The sequence below is a fragment of the Cloeon dipterum genome, chromosome 3, assembly GCF_949628265.1.
Source record: "Cloeon dipterum chromosome 3, ieCloDipt1.1, whole genome shotgun sequence".
Taxonomy (NCBI): Eukaryota; Metazoa; Arthropoda; class Insecta; order Ephemeroptera; family Baetidae; genus Cloeon; species Cloeon dipterum.
The window spans coordinates 24,751,822-24,769,907 of record NC_088788.1 but is presented as its reverse complement, the minus strand read 5'-3'; the positions used below and the strand labels follow the sequence as shown (position 1 = coordinate 24,769,907).

At 42.5% G+C, this 18,086-nt stretch overlaps 1 protein-coding gene across 2 annotated transcripts in view; it reads right to left on the bottom strand.

Annotated features, from left to right (window-relative positions):
* The window catches only part of wge (winged eye), a 106,450-nt gene that overhangs the window by 20,712 nt on the left and 67,652 nt on the right, over positions 1-18,086 (bottom strand). Inside the window, exon 1 of one of the 2 annotated variants that reach the window (XM_065483844.1) lies at positions 16,628-16,962. The exons of the other annotated variant lie outside the window; for it this stretch is intronic. The gene's annotated coding sequence lies outside the window, so the exon portion shown is untranslated. Of the gene's footprint in view, positions 1-16,627; positions 16,963-18,086 lie in introns of those variants that run through there. 2 annotated transcript variants of the gene reach the window in all.

Here is an 18,086-nt window from a genome sequence, read left to right as displayed (position 1 = left end):
CGCCCCTGCGTACTCGCACTTGGCTCATGTCACAACATCTAATATCGCTTCTGGGCGTACAGTGAGCGTTGGATGCGCACTCGGATGTATGTCCATATACATTCTGCGCCGTCGGAGCACATATACGAATCATCTGACACTAATTAACTCATTACATCGAGTGTAAAATTCGGCGTCATTACTCTCGCACGGTCGCTCTCTCGTCTACGCTGCTGGCGGCAGCGAGCTTGCCACTTTTTGCCGCGGCCGCTTTGACGAAATCAAAATGCTCGTCTGTGTGCTGGCGTCAGACGCCGGCCAAGACAACTCGCAGTGTGGGCACTCCAAATGTGTAATTGATTTAAACATACCCATTAATTTATCAAAAATATCTTATCAAATTAACAAGTTTTATGTGTCTTTTCAAGTGCGCAAATGTCAACAATTTTGGTTTATTTCCGAGAACACTCGCTACTTGCTGGTTTGCACCTTTCCAGCATGCGTGATTTGGCTTCACGGGACGAATGTCTAGCGTTTCAATGCAGTCCTCGGTGCGGAGACAAATGGCCCTTCAGTGGACTGGGTCCCTGTGCGGCCTGGTGCGCCAATGTTATCCGTTCGCGGTGTTATTGGGACCCGGGTTTCAGCATTCGTGCCAGTGCAGTGCGCGCCCTTCCCGGTCCTCGGACAGGGATAAAAAGAGCAAAAAAAATACAACTGATTTTATTTTTCATTGCGCGCTTAAATGAGCTGTTTGTTTCCTGTTTATAAATAGCCATAAAAAAGTCCGAGAGCCGGCTCATATTGTGTAGGGCATATTGAAATTACAAATATTCTATGCTAGAAACAAAAGAGAACATAAGAAATCACTCTGTTAGGAAAAAAGCAATGAAAAAGCGCATTAGCTATGTCGCACTGTCGTGATAATAGCGGCACTTGAGCGAAATTATTTTCGACGCAAGAAAAATAATAAACGATTCTGCTTGCAGACTATGTACGGATACATAAAGTGTACGGAATGAGAAAAGCAAAAGGGAGAAAGAGCCGGGATGGATCTTAAAGGTGGCGTGGCGGGAGCGTGTCTCATCACTTTTTATACGTTAAAGGGGAACACACCAAACACTCGCAACCAGCCGCTTTAATAATACACATAAAAGCGAAAGAGCGAGAGAGAGAGAGAGAGAGAGAGAGAGAGAGAGAGCCGACGCGGCGACGGGACAAACGAGAGAGAAGGCTATGTGGCGGAGGATAATTTTCTAGGGCGACTGCGACGGGGACATGTACCAGGGGTAGGTGGGGGTTGCTCTCCGGTACATGGGAGGTGTGTGTGTGTGTATGTGTATAAGTGTGGGCAGCTAGGAAAGCAACAGGTTATCTCATCCGTGGCACACTCTTTTCTCTCTCGCACTCGCTGTATTTAAATGAGTGTCCTTCTCCTTTGCTCGCAGCTCATTGATATTCAAAATCGTGCCCCTCTCATATTGCCTCTCTTATTATATACATTTCGCGTCAAACTCCATTGCCGGGCAGGAAAGTCGATTTCGCACTGCTGTTCTTCGGCGGAGCATTGCATTTTTCGTGATTATTTTCGTTCATCTGGCGCGATTTTCATCGGGCATAATATATCTGTCCGAGGCACAGAGGAGCAAATGAATGGATCTGAAGAGAGTGCTGTTTTTGTTCTTGATGGTGCTGGAGAGAAGTTTTTCGAGTGGATTTCTTTCTGTTCGCCAGATCTCGAGTTTGGCAGCACTTCAGCTTTGCGTTTTATCCGACACGAGGTGATTCGCCCTTTCTCGCTATCAAAATATTGAAAATTTTAAAGTCTCGACCATGGAAAAATGATAGATGTATAAATGCAAAATATTTTACACGTGCTTCTCAACTGTGCTGCATGAACTTTCGACCCGGCGGAGTTGTTGGCTGGTCTTGTTTTGTTTGATTGTTGTGGCTGATTGATTGGTGGTGCCTGCACGATAAGCCGGCCGACGTTTACAACGCAGAGCACCGAGCAGCGGACCACTCTATCATACGCGCGGAGGCAACTGCCGAGAATGAGCTGCCGACGGAGACTTGTTTCCTGTCTTTAATTGAGAGATTTTATTAAAGAGCAGCGGCTGAGAGAGCAAGCACAATGTGCAAAACAGGGCTTTTCGGAGCTGCGCGATTGTCGAGTCGCAGGCGAAAATGCATCCGACTGCTTGCGGGGCGGATTGCAACAAAAAGTACGCACAAATGCTTGGTGCCAGCGGCGACGGCTCTTCCCGAACACGCCAACAAAGTTGCCTTTGTACCATATTTCTTTGATATCAGCGCGCAAAAACGGCTGCTCAGTCAGAGTTTCTTGGCTCTATATGGTACACAAGCGTGCAAAAGCGCGCCAGCACGAAATGGAATAATAAATTCCGCCACCTTCTGGTGATTGGCAACGCTCTTTATAAACGCGCCCAACTTTCTAATGAGCTATAAAAACAGACTTATTATGGAGCATTGCCAATTTCGTACCTGTCCCGCACTTTGAGCCTTTTCCATTCGCGGTGGTCGTTTTGCCCTTTTCGGCTCCTAATTGCTTTTTATAGTAAAATTAATGAAATGAGAGAAGGGAAGGGTCGAACTCTAGATTTCGTGAATACCTTCCATTCAAGTATGGGAAAACGTTGACAAACTGTCAATTGCATTCATATATGTATGTAAAGAGTGTAATACAGCCATAGAATTTTTTTTGTTATGTTGTCTGAAAGCGGGTATATAAACCTTTAAAATAACTGCTTTCCTCTATTGTTCTCTCCACATAAAATATACTACTTTAAATATCACGAAATACTTGAATTTACAAATTGGTCGTGATTTAAATTGAAAATTTTTAGTAAAAAAACATTAAAATTTGTTTTTGATGTAAGATCCTGCACCAATGTTGAAAAATGAAAAAAAATTAAATAAAAAACCTACATATCTCAATTAAGCAATTTCTAAGATTGCTCTCACAATTTGTCATAAAGACGGTATAGCGAAAAAAATTAGCTCCACACGTGCTTAACAACAGTCTAATTCGCATTTTTCCAATCTTCTCTGTGCGGATCCGGTTCACAGGCTGACAAAGCCGCTCGCTAAATAACTTGAAACATCAAACTATTCACAAACTCAGTAGCTGATGTGCGCAATAACAATGAGACCGCGAACTTTCCTCATTTATCTAGTTTATATCAGATTCACTGGATTGGGAATTATCATAAAAGCGGCCAACTAGTTCGTTAGGAGAGTTGAAAATTGTGTGTGTGACGTCACGTGTTTTGGGTTGGGTCGCTGCCAGTGTGCTGTGTGTGAGAAAAAGGATTTATAGCTCGCACGGCTCTAGCGCTCGCGAGGAGTTCGGTTTCCAAGGCGGATCCTCCACCCGCATTGCACGGACGCCGTGCCACCGGCGATCGATGCCTCGGCGGCCCACGAGCGGCGCCCTCGCTCGCCCCTGATCACCCTGCAGCGTAGGCAGCCCGCGTTGCGTCGCAACGCGGCCGGTTGCATACCGCCGTGCAGGGAAAAGAATAATGAGGCTGGTGTTGATTTTTAATCTCATGCTTCAGCTGCTGGAAATTTATTGAGGGAGATAAAAAGACGTTGTTTTCGTCAACGTGCTCCTTTCTTTCGTTCGTGAGAGTGACTCTGAGAACACGTTTGTGGTCTGATTCGGTGTATGTGCAAGGTTTGCAGGCCCTTAAGAGAAGCAAGCCAAGCATGCACAAGCAGTAACAAAGTATCACCCTCCAGGCCCCATTGCACGAGAAAAGAAGCAGCGGCAGCGGCGGCGGAGGCATCTCTCCAGCGCGCGATTTGTTCGCCAGTCTACCCACCCGCCTGATCGAGTTGCAAACAAAAGTTCTCTGCTCCCCCGCTTGCTAGTGCACTGCTCTGTGTGTGCGTGTGCATTTCTCTGCTTTCGCATGTGCCGAGGGCGGAAGAAAATAAAGCTGAAATCGATGCAATGTGTCTCGATTGCAGCTGAAGCGGCCCTCGAAAAGTATATGAAAATTTTACTCTCAAGAAGACGGAATTTTGTCAAGTCGCAAGTCCCAATGCTCATGCTTCGATAAAAAGATACCGATCTGTTTTTGATTTAACAAAATATTTACAGCCAACATAAAACGCAAGCAATACTCAAGTTGCTTTATTTTGATTTATAAAATTTCAACTGCGCTGCTTGTAAGTGGCAGATCACTTAAATATTAAAAACATTCAATGGCAGCCGCGGGTATTTTTTTTTTGTACCGAATTTTCCTCAAAATTTTGGTTAGCCGTTGTTGGGGGGTTGAAATATGGATCGAATTCACAATCTTCAGACGCAATTTAAAATTTATACGCATTTATTTACAATCTGGTTCAAACTGTAGGCTTTAGCGCAGGATATTGGTTATCGCAGTTTCAAAATCCACTAAATTTTGTGATCCGATTTGGTCCCTAGGCCAATTCGGCTCAAACATGTGGCTAATTGGAAGTTCCAGCAATTGCAGCGGGGATTGGCAAAACAGACCGAGCGCTGTGCTACGTGGAGCTCGAATTATAAGTAGTGAAACGCTGACAAATTAGATTACCAAATTACGCTGACGCTCGGGGTGTGTATGTGCATACGCGGGCCGAGTTCTCCACATTGGACACGAGCGGGAGCGTTGGGAGCGCACCATCATGGATCATAACGTCACAGAAGCAGCAGCAGCAACGGCGGCGTTAGTTTCCACATCCTCATTGAATTGCGCCTCATCAAAGCGTCTTTTGAACTTGTGCACGGCGCGCACAATGACCACAAAAGACCCAGCGCAGCGTTTTTCTCAGCAGATGCTGCGCTGCATGCACACGAAATTCCGCGCCTTTGACTTAGGCTGTGAGGGTGGCACTGCGTGTTCAATGCTATCACTGAGCAAAGCTCCGCTTTTATCAGCTTTTCTGGCCGACCGTGTGGGAGGCTTCCGGCCTATGATTCATTCAATGGTACTTTTCTCCAAAACTGAGTATATAGCGCTTCTTAGAGCAAATTACAAACCTTTTCATTGAGCCATCAACAGTGAAATGAAAAGAAGGCAATCTGAATAAAATTCATTCAGGCCCACAAGACACACTTTTTTAATATATTATATCCACCTTTACGAATTTCCACTCAGGTTAACCAGTGTCGTCTATGATGGGTAAAGTGCAACACGGATATATTATATAGTTTCAAACAAATCAGCCATTTTATTTTGAAGATTTGCACTATGGCATTCCTGATGTTTATATTCAATTGTATAAGAAAAGAAGGTATGAGATTGTATTTAGATCCCTTGGCCATCTGTGGATAATTCAGAGTAATTCAACCAACCCCATCAATAATCTGGACCACCCTGATAAAAGCCTTGTAAATCCCGCAGGAAATCGCATCAGACAGCTGAGGAAAATCGGTCATTCAAAAAATGTTCTTTTTAGTAAAGAAGACAAAATAATAGCGAAAAACGCAGTATGAGTACCCCTTCCCCGAAAAAAGGAAGATTTGTTTCGCAGCATCCCCGCGTTTGTTCATCCACTGCTGGCATTTTCGAGCGAGCACAATGGAAACGCGGTTGAAGTATTGCTGGCAGTGCACTTACATTACAGGAATTACCTGCGCCGCAACATCCGCGCGCGCAGAGAGAGCCAGCCCAAGACAAGAGCTGTTTGGAAAATAATGCCACGTGGATATGTGAACTTAGGTCTCTGGCCTTTTTAAACAAAAAAGTTTACAACGGCAATAAAAACGCTGTTTCAGGAATAATAAAAAGAAAACTCCCAGCGTTGCGAGGCTCAAAGCTGTGCCCTATGTATTCTGCTCTTTTCAGGCCAAAGCAGGGCACAATATGGTCGGACCCTTCTTCTAGGAATTTGCTTTTAGTGGTCGAATGTGGTATAAATAATTCTTGAATACTGTGAAAGTGGCGTACTTTGAAAATTTAAACCATATAGCATCGAAAAAAGTTAAAAAAGAAACGCCGGAACATTTTTATGAATTAGAACCGATTTTGCTGTTTCAAAATACTCAGCAAATATTGCTCGAGCGGTCAAAGATTTCACTTCAATTACACAACATTATTATCATTTTGAACTTAAAGAGTTTTTAAATTGAATTGTTAAAATAGAAAGGTTTACTGATTATCAAATCGTGCAATGAACATTTTTAAGTAGTCTTTATCCACCCCCTCCACTGAACGTTTTTAATCACAACATGCATTAACAAAAACTGCTATTAATATTTAATTCAGCAAATAGACAAAAGCTACCAGAGTGCCTAATTTAAGTTTATGCTTGTCATGGTCATTTATGCAAAACTATTGGTGGCCAGTTTGGTGCTAATAGTTTGAAAGTTTAAATGGTGTTGAGTGACATTGATAAATAATTTTGTTAATAAAACCAAAATTTCATGTAACAAATGCATTGTAATGCTCCTCAGGTGCTGCTCTCTCCCATAAATAATTTTTGTAACCTCCACCGCTGCTGATAATTGACTAATTATAATTTCATGAGGCAATTATTATTATTATTTCCTTGGCTCCTCCCTCTTGCAAGATGAATTATGCTTTGGAGCGATTTTTCTCCGCACCGTGCTATTTTCTCTTGGCGTCGTCATTTTCTCATCCATCCACACCGGCTGAGCAAACTCGGATTGCGGCAGATTAGAGTCGGTGAAATGGGACTCGAAAAGCCTCGTTTCACAGCTGAAATTTCAATCCATCAGGCGAGCAAGTGACGGATTAAAGGGGCACAAGGTGCACAGAACCAGCCGTCGGAAATTTTAATTTCAAATCGCGACTTTTTGCAGCCGCATTCCTGGCGAAATTGGCATTTCCAGGGAAAACGCTGTCGCGCAATTACGGAAAGAGACGTAGGTACAAAGGCGGGCAGGCGGCACACACTTAGAAAATGTAATTCCAGCGAGAAGCAAACCAGTCCCTTGAACAATGAGTATGAAGTATGGTTTTTGTAACGCATTGTATGCAGCAGCACAGTGTGATCAGCGAGCGCTGGACCAGCGCGGCACGCTGTGTGTGCGAGTGAGGAGGCCACCCAGAGTGGAAAGTAAAATCAGCTCCTTCGCTTCCGCCAGCCAACTCGCTACTTATGCAAGTCGCATGGGGAGATATGGGCATGCATGCAGCTCATGTCGGTGCAAAATGCAGTTTTTCAAAATGGAGGCAACGTCAACTTGCATGCGGTCTATGCGGGGGCATTGGTAATAAGGTAATAAGCAATTGCCCTGGTCGTTGCTGGATGTTGGGAATGCATTTTAAGCCATATTTCAAGGGGTGCAAATTAAAAGGAAAATTTTGACACATTTTACTGGCCAGCCCAAACTAGTCGTTAAAAATGAAGACTAATTCCCAATGAGGAATGTCAGGCTTTTAAATTATTCAATGACAGTTTACCTCATAAAACATGAATAATACCTGCGCCAGCTCTAACTCTTAAAAAAATAAAACTACAAAAATGCGCAAGGGTCATATTTTTTAAAAATCAAAATTCTAGATCAACTATGATAGTAGATCGAGACACACAAAAATCAGTGTGTTTCGAACTGCTTCCCCCACACCTTATGCCAACTCCCATATATGTACATTTTATACGCAGATAACCTCAAATTTCAAATAGAATTTACCTCAACTTTTTCTAACAATCACGATGAAGAAATGGGCACACTGCAAATATATTAATTGAAAGGCTTATTTAAAAAATAGCTCACCGGGCTGGGAGGCGCACTTGCGCCGAAATGCCACTTCTTGCTGGATTTCGCACCTTTCCATCGGCTTTAGGGACAAATGTCTGCCGATTCAATAAAAGAACTCGGTGCGGGGCCATATTGGGCCCAAGCTCCTCTGCGGCCACTCGGGCACCGCATGTTATCCGCTAGCTGGGTGGTTTTATTGGGACCAGGTGAACTCATAGCCCACGGGATGTGCTGAGCAGAAATTAAAAAATAAATAAATGCTTTTCAGCTTCCTTCCTTTTCTTGTAAGGCGGCAACGTGAGGTATGAGTTATTTCAAGGACTGCTGCATGAAGATTAATGCACATGACCGCATGACGAATGTTACGTTTGATTTCACAAGCTGATTCACAACCTCAATCCAAATAATGTGCAGCGTGCTTCACTCCATCGCATTCACATATTATCCGCACGCACTGCGGCACCACAGCAGAGACTACTTTACGTTTTATAGCCCCTGTTGCGCAATAACATTTAAACCGAGAGTCAAATTAATTTTACACAGGATGTGGTCAATTTTTTGCTTCATTAGAATGCAGCTTTGCAAATGAAAATTTCAACGTTCCAAGATCGAAAGCGGTCAAAATCATTCTCGTTGCTGTCCTACATTTCGTGCCAAGATGCAAAACCATCGCCATCAACAACAACTCTGCCGTATTGGATTTCGATTGAAATTAAACCACCTATTTGCGGCTATTTCATATTCAGATTTCATCGTTCAGCTGAATATTAATCCCATCAATTAGCAATTAGGATTAGAACATGTATGTGGCGCGCAAATTAATGCAGTGGATTTCGGCCAGCGGGATTATAATCGCCATTTGGAGAAAAAGTGCGTGCAAAACGAACAAGAACAAGAGGCAACATGACATCCGCACGAACGACATCATGCCAGGCGTGGGATTAATTTTTGCCCACCGTCACCACCACCACCACCACCACCACCGAGAGGGATGTGTGTGTGCTGCGACAGACACATGGTGCGTTCCCAGGCGCGCCCTTTGACCTGGAGAGAGCACATGATTTTCACTGCCTCTGTGGCCAGCGCTACCTGCCACTCATCCTTGCATTTAATGGTCACTCCTGCCTGCATTTGCGAGAGCAGCAGTGATAAAATATTGCTGATAGAGAGAAGAGCCGGCCCAAGAGCAGCGAGAGGGCCGACCGAGTGCCGGCGAGGAGGCTGTTGACCCTGACTTGCGAGAGGAGTTCTGCTCTCCGAGCCTTCTTTCTTGTCGGCAAGGCACAAGCAAAAAGCTCTCTTCTTTCTCGCGCTACCTAGGTCGAGTGCGCAGCTTTTTCTTCGCGGCACTGTGCATGAACCCTCAGGAGTACCGTGTTGTCAAGGTATATATGGGTTGGTGCGCACCCTGGGCTCGGATTTTATTTAATTATCTTAGGAAATACAGATTCCACATTTTATCAATATATTTCCCAATCATAAAGCGTTCAGACAGCAACGATGTTGCTCAACTCTTCGTGAAATTCTGATTGCGTAGAAGCTTTGTCTTAAATGAAGCACCGACTACTACTGAGCTCTTTATGGTCGAATTTGAGTCTATTTTAAAATTTAAAAAGTATTGCATAAAAATCGATTTAAATCAACTACAAGAAGCAGATCATGGCTGATGTAGAAATCAGTTGTACATTTTTTTTATTTTACCATGCATGCGTATGCGCTTACTCCACCATTTAAATGCATGAGTTTTTAAATAATTGTAGTTTTCTAATGAGATATCACCGGATTATTTTCCGAGAATTGCAGTATTCGACCAGCTGCGACTCTTGCTAATGGGCGTGCGAGGCTGAATTATTGGATGTGCACATGCTTTCTTTGTAATTTCCAAGTCAGCTGAGGGCAGAATTTCTTTAATATCTTCCATATGTTGGGAGGAAACTTTTTAAACACACATCACAACGCACACTGCGAGAGTTTTTGTATTTATATTGACTGCTTCCAGCTAACACGAGTTATTTTGGTGCAAAGCTTCTCTTATCTCGATAAACACTTCTGCAGGAAGGAGTTCAACTACACTTTTGGAGTCAACAAAATTGCATGCTTTCGTGTTTTTCAATAAAAAATGTGAATCTAAAAAATGCCGCTTTTTATTTTGGTCGCGAGTAGACACAAAAAAATCCTTAGCACTATATAATTTTTATCTCCTTGAAACTGACTTACTATAAGGGGGGCAAAGTTAAATTTGTTTACAGCACTGTAAAACCATCATCGTTTTAACGACATGCAACTAACGAAAGCCAAAGGCTAAAATGTCTCCGCGCCGTCTTTATTTCTGAGGCCGTCCTATTCTTTCATAAGGCCAGCCTGAAGTTAGTGCACGCATCAGAGCAGTGGCGGATGGCTATAGCACTCGGATATTTATCTTGGCCAGCCTGTCTTGTATTTCGGACTTTAAGATTACAAAGACGAGCCCAAGAACGCGCAGGAAACGAACGAGACGAGGATAATTTTGTTTTTGAAAAGTAATCAATACAATAGAAAATTTGTTTCACTTAACCGTTTTGAGGTTCAAAATAACAAAAATTCCAAGTGTTTTAAGCGATGCAATGTCAAAGATTTCAATTAAAAACATATTTTATTCATCATAATCTAATATCCTCATTTCGATGGCAATTAAAAATATATTATAATATGTCATTCATTTACAGTGAACATTGAACGCATGATTTGGCGAATATTAAGGATTTCTTTATAATTATTTATACTAAAATATAAATAGACCTTCAATTAAAAGAAATCTAGTTGCCGTTTCACACATTTACATTTTAACAGGACGAAATTATTGCTGGCGTTGTGCGACTGGCTTTATAGAATAAGAACGAAAAATATATATTTGCAAATTTCCAATGTTTATCATTTGCACGGCTTCAAAGTTACTTAGTCAGGACCAAAAAATGGGCAACTAAACGTGGGTGACATGGAGTGGAGCGAGTCTCCAGCAGTTTGACGAGTGGCGAAACGTAATTATCGAAGGCCGAGCCCAGCTGCTCCACCCCTCCGGTTCAAGGGGCGCGCGGTGCTTGACCCTGGGGTAAGATTTTTGCTGTTCCCACCGTGGAGCAAGAAAATTTACGAGGTGACGACGATTCCTCTTTTTTTCTCCAGCTCAGAGTGGCACCTCACGCACGGATAACGCTGCCCACAAGAATCGTACCCGTGTTTCTCTGCTTGAGAGTATGCTCTTGGACCAAGCCTGTTGTTCATGCCTAATGGTCCACTTGCACCCGTCATTGCAATATACCAGAGTGGAAATTATCTGAAGTAAAGTTTAATTTGGAACAAAAAATTCTAAATTTCAATTATTCGTTTCAAAACATATTTTCTCTCTAGAAATGAATAAGTTTGATGGTGAGTCAATACCTAAAGAATTCTGGTATTTTCACCTGACAATGAGTCGCACTTCATTGAAGAGCATCGTCATAGAATTCTTTTCATTTTAGGTAAACTACTGAAATCTCAACCTAATGATACCCCTGCACGGAACATTATTTCCACATTTAGATTTTCTAGTGTCAAGTCGGGGGCTGGCAAAGAGGCTCACTGAGTCGCCGACCGCCCGCTTCGAGGCAGGAGGTGCAACCAAAAATAAATTTTGTATTCATTTTCCATTTCTGGCGCGACTCATTCTTCTTTTATTTCTTTTTCAAGCAGCTTTCTCAATATCCCAGTGAGAAACTCGAGCACTGACATTGAGTGATGAGCCCGTGTGCAGCGTGGAACAAACTATCCTGGGTGCGCTCCCTGCGGTACATTGACAATAAGCAAGGCTCCATCTTCATTAGCCCTCGCAATTTTGTCCACCAGTCGGTCTGCGGGGTTTTACGCGACTGGTCAATGCGTGAAAGTTATATATGTGCGTGAATCACGCTATTTCGGTTTTTGAATGAAGTATCAAATGAGTTGGGCGTAAATTGGCTCTATTCTTCTCCGTGCGCTCTCCCTAATGGAATTCGCATGAAAGAGCCTGCTTAGTATGCATAGAATTATGTTATGTTCGTTTATTGCTGTTGTCTATTTCAGCCATTTTCATTAAACTAGTTCCAGATGAATCACAATGCAATTGTTCAGCTTTTACATATTTGCATAAGAAGTTTCAGAACAATTTATTCGTTAGATAAAGCCTAGTGTTCTTTCGCTTGTTGTCAAGAGAGTAAAAATATTTATTATGCGAAGCTTCTCTTCTTCATTTATAACAAATAAAATCTGTAAGAAAAAAATCAGGCTAAACGATAAGACTCAAGGATAAACGTTGCCTCATTGTGTAGGGTTGCCCGTTTTTGGTATTTCAAACTTCGAGCCTTCCAAATAACAAAAAATCTGTTTCCAAAGATAAAATTAAACTGTATTATCAGAATATTATGGATGTATAAGATGGGAACGAAATTTATTGTGCTCATACAAAGAGAAAAAAGCAAGGGACACGGCGAAAATACTTCACTGTGAATTCCTACGCGAGCATGAGCTAGCACAGCTGCGCAGGATGAAATCAGAAGCGCCCATCTATAGTGCTTCCTGGGCGCCCACGAAACTCTTTTGCAAAGCGACGCGCGAGCCAGCTGATCGTGCCGCGCATTCAATTTCCAACAGCAAAATATGCAGTAAATCTAATCCCCTGAATTATGCTGCTGCTGCAAATGAAAGAGCAGCGGGAAAATGAATTAAGCAGGCTGCTGGAGAAGAGAGCCGCGCGAGTAAGAAAAGAGCCCCAAAGGTTGCTGACCGGGTGTTTGTGTGTGTGTTCTTTTACTTCGCGAGAGAGTGCTCGCTGCTTTTGCCGCGGCTGAGAGGAGGTTTGCTCTCTCGCAGTGTATGTAGCACTTGCTTGCCTCATACATTTTCTCGTTGTCGGCGGAGAAGAAATTGTGCTGGCACAGCGAAATGCCGGCCCGCCGACCGACGAGGTGTGTGTGTGCGTAAAATAACACACACAACGCGGAAAGGAGATGCTGTCCTGCTGTCAGGATTTTTGCACTCTCATCTTGCATTTTGCAACCCTGCCCGGCTGGTTGCTTTGCCCGCTGCAAACTTCTCCGCGACGTTGTAAATTGTGTTCTCGTCTCTCTCTCTCTCTCTCTCTCTCTCTCTCTCTCTCTCTCTCTCACACACACACACACACACACACACACACACACACACACACTCGCGATTGCAGCGGACCTTTGCCACTCGGCCTGCTGTACGATCCCGCAGGCTTGCGGGAAACGGTTTCTGCGCTGAGCGTGTACTGTGTGTGTATACGCGATTCATGGGAAACTGCTCCAGTGGGGAGAAAATTTAGATTTTGGAACTGTCTGCTGGATGTCGTAATTTCAACTTGACACTAGAAGCCTACCGTACAAAGGCATTCCGAGAAATTTTTAATAAACGTGATTGAGATGAAGCGACAAAGAAATTTGAAAACCCACATTAGTTTCAACTCTATGTCACAATATTGTTATACCAATAACAATTTTTCGTGGAATAGAAGTTTGAAAACGCGTGTAGATGGAATCATTTTGAAGGAAAAAACAGCTCTATCTATCCACAAGTCATAAGACGTTGTTTTGGTTGCAATTTGACATTTTTTATGGACTTAATGACAATGGAAAATGTAGTTTCTCAGCACATTTTTTTAGCTGACCTACAAATTCAAGCACATTAGAATCAAAATCTTGAGCATTGAGTAAATGGTTTTATTTGAACTTCAATTAAAAAGAAAATTGTTGCACGGTCATAAAATTGTAAAACTGATAAAATTCAAACCTGCCCCTGATGCCAAACTGCAGAAATCGCAAATAAAACGGGACAGGTTTTGATTTCTAAACACTCAAACACTCTCTTTATGTTTATATCGCTTACCTAAGTTTGAAATGAACTTCTACCTAATTTATTTTAAACTTTTAAACCCCAGTAAAATTTTATCAGAAATATCTTGTTTTCTGCTCGAATGATGAAATTTTTAGAAAATTAAATACATAGATTTCTATACCTATATAAAGAGATAACTCTTTTGTAAATGAAGAAACACTTAATTAAGGACATTTTTCAAACTTGGGTCAATGCACCTAGTAACAAGAAGAAATGTTTGTATGGACTAGCCATTTTAAGAAATATTTCCAAGCCAGTAATATAAATTAAAAACAGATTCCTCCTCAAGTTACCTTCTAGCGTATCATTTTCCCCGTTTAATTTTCCACCGGGGCTGTTGGTAAATGCACCAACCGCTTTGAGAGGGCAGCACGCATGTCGGGTAGCGAATGATACACTCGGGGTTGTCCGCCCGTGCGTCCGTCATGCATGCACACACACACACACATACACGCAGCGATTTAATTCACCTGTAGTGCAACCCTTCATGAACCCCCACGCAAACAGCACTTGCACACAGTGCGCAAACGTGTGTGTGTGTGTGTGTGTGTGTGTGTGTGTGTGTGTATGCATGCGAGCTGCTACACTCACTACACTCTCAATTATTAAAATGCAGGCGGATCTATCGAAATCTCATCTACATCAAAGGCCCTTTTTATTAATACAAAAACGCAGGGTTTTATTGCTGAGCAAACACCCTGCCTGCCGAACCGTGCACAGCAACAAAATTTTCCAGTGAGGGCCCGCCTTCTTTTTTAATTGTTGCACTCAGGTGATGCTTTTTAAATGATATATTCGCGTGTGTCCACCGCTTCCAATGTAATTTCACCGGCCGTGAAATAATGATAATCACGCCTCTGTTTCGAGCCACACGCCTATACTGCTGTTCTTCTCCGTCTTTGCCTGATGCACAGGAAGGTTGGCTATCGAGGAAAAGGGGCCAGGGGCACGCAGGCTGTGGCGGTGTGTAATTTTCCAGTGGTGAATTTGAAAAATGCACCCACAGTACCGCCCACCTGAGCGGTGCCACCTGCATGCACACCGCGTCCGCTAATGAAGGTTTGCTTCATTTTGACTTGTTTCAGCATAATAGCATCACCGCAGCAACTTTATATTTATATTATTTATCGTTGACGGAGCGACAATAACGCGTGCGACGTTTCCATCGCAGCAGCCTTTTCACATCCACCCACTCATGTGCCTTTAACTGCGCTGATGCTGTTTAACCAAGATTTTGGTTTAATTCAGATTCTGAGTTCTGAAACTTATTATTGTGTGTAGAAGTGTAGATGGCGAGCCTAATGGGACCTGTATACTTCTCATTTTCAGTCAAATTTGTTGGGACCACAATTTAAAATGGTCATAAATGATAAATAAATAAATTTTCCTTCAAATCAGACGTACTATGTGCAAACAAAAATCAGATAAAATAAATTGCATTTTTTTAATTGGAAATGAAATTGTGATACTGCAATATCACAGGAACAAAAATTACTCAAAATTAATTATACTTCCTCGTTAATTAGTTTCTATCAAGGCATTTTGTGAGTTCTAGTAAAAAATACCTTTCATGTAAGGAGGTTGTAACATTTCGTTTGATTTACTAACTTTTTAAAAAAATTATAAATAATTTGGGAATTGCGCTAACGCAACTTGCAAGAGTTCGCAATAACCTGTTCAACTTGCTTTGCAGTAATGTCACATACATCAATTTACTCTTTTTTGTTAGAAAATGTAGCGAATAGCAACAACATTGCTTTTAATGATCACCAATTTTCACGAACTTTTTCGAATTCGGAATTCAGAGATTGTCACTCAGCTGCTGCAAGGCATTATGAGCGCGCAACCAGCAAGCCGAAATAATTTGAGCAGAGGAATTTGAAAAGGAAGTGCCCTTGTAGCGCAGTTCCAAGGCAAGGCAGTGTCTCGAGAGCTCTTCAGAGCCCGAGGGTAGCGCTCCACATGATAACAGCAGTCGAGCTGCCTTCCCCGCACACTTTTCTCCGACTGGCGCCCCTTAATTTTTTCTTTCGTAGTGCGCGTCTTGCACACAGGCAACGAATTTTATCAGCTAGAACCGGATGCACTCGTTGCAAACGCAGAAGAGTCGAGAGGGTCCGTGTATTTGAAGCTTTCAAAGCTTTGTACGCCTGTTTCTGCGACTTGTTTTGGTCCGTTTTATCGATTTTCGCTGCATTATAGCATTTCGGCTTTAATAACTCGGCTATGGTGCGGACGGAATTTAATTGCGGATGCTGGCTTTCGTTGCAGGCTATTTTTCCATGAGTCCTAGCAGCAATTTCAGAGATTCAGCAGATGCAGCAGTATAAATGTTTTTATTTGAACTGTATATTGATAGCATAAAATTTTAGCCTGGGGATAAAAATGGAAAATTTGCTCAAAACTTTGTTTTTGAGACCTCCTAAACATTTCAGTTTATACCTTCTATTTACTTCAATTTAAGGTCATGTATCTGAATCATGAAATTGTTCTTTGTTGATTTTCTTCTGGATTCTTTATCATTTGTGACTTTATCAGTTTCCATTGCTGCAAGCTCGCCGCCAAATTTTTGTTAATTCTACTGGAGCCATGGTATCAACAAAATATTGTTTTAATTGAAATAACTAGTCACTTTTAATGACCATATTTGAAGCTAAATTGTTTCCCTATGTAAATATTGAACTGAAAGAAAGACAACTGCTTTTTCATATACCATTTTTAGAGTTTCAAAGTCTAAAAAAATCAAGCTTAAAAATTTTCAACATTTTAGTGCCAACAAAAATTAAACTTCCAGCATATCTGTAATTAAAATTCAAATGGGTGTCAAGTTGCTAAAATTCCATATTAGAAATATTAAAAAAAGGAATTCATTTTAGAACTTCGAGTAATTAAAACTCGTTCAAAATCCACCGTTTTTCAATTTTGACAAGATTTTCCGTGATATTTTTAGTTTATTTCCATTTCCCACAGGTCTTCATCATCTTTAAAGCCCAACAATGGAAAAGAAACGGAATGGGCCTGTACCTGTTGTGACGAAGCACAGATCAAGCAGTCCGGTGCCACCGGCACCAACGGCCGTGGATTCGACGACAGTTCCAGGGGCCGTGGCAGGGCCCGCGGAGCTCCACCAGGCTTGGGCCGGCAACACGGCATGATGGGCCTGAGTGGCCGCCGTAAAGGCGGTGGTGAACGTCTCCAGCGCTTCTGCCGGTTAATTCACCATTTTCACACGAAAACAACAACTTAGTCCGTCGACGGGGGTGAGCGGGGCTCCCGGATCAGGGGCTCATGAAGAGAGAACGCTGCTGCTTCTCGGGGACTTGGAATCGCAACCTGCTTGAATTTGAGCTGTTGTCTACTACTTTGGGAACCTTTGCCGAGCCACCATACAACAAACGCACGTTCTCGGAGTCGCCGCTTCGAGCCACTCCGAACCGCTTCGGACGCGTTCGGATGATGGTGGGCCGGGCTTACCCCGCGAGGATCCACCTGAGACTCGCATGGAAGGGGCTGAGGACACACACCACCAGCCGGCCAAACCAGCGGGCGGTGCGCCGGCAATTCTGCACACACGGCCAAAATGCTGAGTGGCCGCCGCGGCCGCCGAGTTTTTGCTAGGATTCTCTTTCCACCGTATTTAGTCGATGCTGTTGAAACTGTCTTTGTGTGCGGCAAGGCAGCAATCAACGCTCACCATTTATCAGCCTTTTGATTTAAAAGTAAATTTCCTAATACGAATGGCAGGGACAGGTGAATTGAAATTTAAAAAGGGATTTTGAAATGACTGACTAAATTTTTCAACAATTTCATTTTTTGTAAACAAATAATTGCTTTGATCAATTTCAAATTATTCGCTAACCGAAAAAATATTTCCTATGGGGACAACCATTTCGTAAATTTCAATTCTTTTGATATTCATTTTTTTCCTTTTCCGCTCAGTGCACGCAGACACTTCAAGTTTCGCGTGCCCGCGGGAATATTTTTCTTTTAATTATTTCGGCAGAGAGGAATCATCAGAGGAGAGCACATCATTTATTATTCGCAAACGCCATAAAGTGTGTTCAGCGACTTCACATACATAAATACAGGCGCATTTCATAATAAACGAATGCGCTGTACCGCACCACAAGCATCACGGCGACGACAACATTGTTGTGTGTTTCCGCCAGGGGCTGACTTTTTGTGTGTGCCTGCGTGTATCTCTCAATCTTTTTTGTTTTCGCATTCATCTGTCATTAAAATTTCTCTTTTCTCCACCCCTAGCGCACATTTTCCCGCATTTTTATTTCTTGACAACAATCCGCCCTGCTGGTGTTGCCTGCACGCTGAGCAACGAGAAGAGAAAATCCTTAATACAGCGAGATGAATCTCTCGGCTGCGCGTATGTGTATATAAATATATGCATGCATATGTGTTTTCTATACTATACGTGTACATGCTGCTTTTAAATGCTCTCGCCTCTTTTTCTCGCATTCAGCATTAA